General features: G+C 51.5%; 1 pseudogene; it reads left to right on the forward strand.

Annotated features, from left to right (window-relative positions):
• The first annotated feature begins 1543 nt into the window (after positions 1–1543).
• Positions 1544–2928, forward strand: LOC144278106 (olfactory receptor 52D1-like; annotated as a pseudogene).
• The last annotated feature ends 512 nt before the right edge of the window (positions 2929–3440 follow it).

Here is a 3440-nt window from a genome sequence, read left to right on the forward strand (position 1 = left end):
TTGGGGACTATCAGTGGCGGGAGGGGGCTGCCCCTTCTTGGGCATTGTTTACTGGGGGTCAGCGAGTGGGAGTAAGGGGGATGGATGAACTGGAAGGAACAAACTTTCCCATCATGGCTGCTGCCATCACCCCGGTCTCCTGGGACCCTGGTAGGATCATGCTGATCCTGAGAGACGTCCTTTCAGAGACTGGGCCAGAGAGAGAGACCTCCGTGACATTACCAGGGCTGGCTGGAAAACAACGATTCCAATGGCAAAATAGGTTTAAATCTGGTTTCACTCTGGTGCAGAACAAAAGTGAGCCCTTTAGAAAGTGTTCATGCTCCCCCCCCCACCCCCAAAAAACACCAGGCAAAGAGCACAAGCAAGAGAGAATCCAATAGCCCAGCGGTCAGGGCTCTCACCTGGCGTACGAGAGACCCAGCTTCAAATCCCTGTCCTGGATCAGGGACTGTAAAGGGGACAAGGGCTATTGCTACATGCAGATTTTTTTTCTTAATACTTTATATTTCAAGTGTGTTAACTGATTTTCTTGGTGTCTGTCTGTCCTTAACAGATGGCTTCGAAGATTTGTAATGGTGGTTGCTACAGTAGGAATAAGCCAGTGATTACTTGACTCAAAACCTCAGACGTGCTGAACTATTTAATGAAGTAATAGTAAAAAAGGGCTTTGTTAACATTTTATCCCTTGGGGGGCCCAGACCCGCCGCTTCTCAGTCCAGCAGGGCTGCCCTGCGCACTGCGCAGAATGGGCGCACGGTCAGCACTGAAACCAACATCGGAATAGGCCCCCTGGTATTTGCCTGCCTAGGGAGATACCACACCTGAGAACAAGACAATCAAAGGGATGTCAGGTGTGCAGGTACTCCAGAGCCAAGGGGAGCGTAAAGGGAGAGGGAGCTAGGAGTGAGAAGGTTAATTTGCTTTGTTGTTGCTCTTAGGGCCAGACTCAGGGGACCAATCTCAAATCCAATGGATTTGAAGGACAATGTATAAATCCTCCCTGATCTCCAACAGCTACAGACCCTGAGTGGTGCCGGGGCTCCGTCTGCATTTTGCTGCGCTTGTCAGGGGAAAATACAGCAGCCCCTGACCTGCCGGTGAGCGCTTACCCCAACCACGCACAGGTATTTATTATTACTCGGCTCATAGCCGGAGATACTCAGACCAGCTGTACACCGGAGGCTTAACTAGACAATTGTTTACTATTTGCGGGAGGGGAATGTTATGTTTTTAATCTTCCTTTACGAATTAAGGCCCTGCCTCTGAAATCACAGGTCTAAGTAACTATGCCCACTTCCCATTGAACTCAGTGGAAGTGCACTCATGTACAAAGTCGCTGATATCTGTGAGTTTAGTCGGGGTGTTAATCTCTATGTGCCTCATGAAATGAGGATGGTAATACTGACCGGCCTCCCAGGGGCGTGGGGAAGATAAAGCCATATGCAAACAGGAGGAGCGCAGATAGCAGGAGCCCAGAGAGGTACCTTGACAGAAGCGTTTCAGCAATAAGATTATCTTCAACTGCCAGCTAAATGCGAAATTTCTCCTCCTCTTGATCTTGCAGGGAGCAAAATTTTCGGAAGTGGCCTAGGACACAGGACGCCTGCCATGTCAGCTATCAACAGTACTGACATTGGCTCACACCTCTTCATCCTGCTGGGCATCCCAGGGCTGGAAGCGGCCCACATCTGGATCTCTGTTCCCTTGTGCTCCATGTACATCGTTTCTCTGCTCGGGAACACCGGGGTGCTCGTAGTCGTACTGGTGGAGCGAAGCCTGCAGCAGCCCGTGTACCTTTTCCTTTCCATGTTGGCTACCTCGGATCTCATTCTCAGTTCCACCACGGTGCCAGAAATGTTGCTCATGGTCTGGTTCAAGGCTGGGGAAATTGCTGCCTGTCTCACCCAGATGTTCTTTGTCCATGCGGTTTTTGCTCTGGAGTTGGCCATCCTGCTGGCCATGGCATTTGATCGGTACCTTGCCACCTGTGATCCCCCTGAGGTACAGAGCTGTAGTAACAAAGCCCCTGGTAAGGAGAATAGGGGGAGCAAGCATTCTCAGGAGCGCGTGTGTGGCCCTCCCATTTGTCTTGTTCCTTAAAAGGTTACCACACTGTGGTCACCACATCGTCCATCACACCTACTGTGAGCACATGGGCATAGCCCGGCTGGCCTGTGCCGACATCACAGTCATTATTGTGTACGGTTTGATTGTCCCTTTCTAAGCCATAGGGTTAGATATTATCTTTATCGCTGTGTCCTACGCTCTGATCCTCAGGGCCGTCTTCCAGCTTCCCTCCAAGGACGCCCGGCGCAAAGCTCTTCGCACCTGCGACTCCCACTTCTGCATCATATTAATATTTTACATACCGGCCTTCTTCTCGTTCTTAAGCCATTGCTTTGGGCGCAGTGTCCCCCGCCACATCCACATTCTTCTTGCCAACCTCTACATGCTGGTTCCACCCACATTGAACCCCATCATTTACAGGGTGAAAACCCAGCCGATCTGGGCCAGGGTGCTGAAAACATTCGATCCTCAAAGGTGCAGCCCCTGAAAACTCTCCTGGAATTTTCAGCTGTCTGCTCAGAGCTGCTAATTCCTAAACTGACCTCCTGGCTATCACAGGCCCTTACATTTCACCCGCTTACCCCCGTGTTAAGCCCAATTACTTGAGTTTCATTAATCGTTTTGAGAAAGGATCCAGACCTGATTTGTAGACTGAAAGAGTAGAGTGCACCGCTTTCCTTGGCAGTGTGTTTCAATGGTGAATCGCGCTCCCTGTTACAAATGTGTCTTCTGGTTCATATTCTGAAGATCCCACTGTTTTACTGCCAGGGTTAGTAAGCTCTTTGTGCTAGAAGAGGCTAGAAAACAAAGGCCAAAGAAAACCCCTTTTCCCAGTGACCGGGGACACCACAGTGTGTATAGGGCTGCTGAGCTGATGTCCGTGACATCCAGAGCACCTGCATTACCTGCATGAAATGGATTCAGGATTACATTGCTGTCAATTAGAGCAGGGTTTGGCCCAGTGTGGTGATATGTGTGTGACAATCACATATGCCGGGTCCCTGCACGGGGGGAGGGGGAGGGGGAGGGTTCACCCGTAGAGCTTGATTGTAGCTGGAGCGGATGGGAACTGGGTAATATCTCTTTCAATAGTTTGCGTGTCCTCTAGTGTCTTCCCTGTCAAAAGCCAGCAGAACCCCGCTGGGGCGGCAGGGCCCAGAGACAGCTGGTCTGGTGTGTTCGCACCTAGCCAATAAACGTGGGGATCTGGAAGCCAGCTCTCCAGGTGGTTTCCCCGCACTCTTCGTGCTGCATAGTGAGCCAGGGCTGGTGTGTGGGGCACTGCAGTTCAGCCTGGCCTCGGGCCGGGGGGGGGAAGCAGCCACCTCTCCGCAGCAGATGGGGTCGCATCCACTCCCCCCATTTCGGGG

This window comes from Eretmochelys imbricata, chromosome 1 (genome assembly GCF_965152235.1).
Source record: "Eretmochelys imbricata isolate rEreImb1 chromosome 1, rEreImb1.hap1, whole genome shotgun sequence".
NCBI lineage: Eukaryota > Metazoa > Chordata > Testudines > Cheloniidae > Eretmochelys > Eretmochelys imbricata.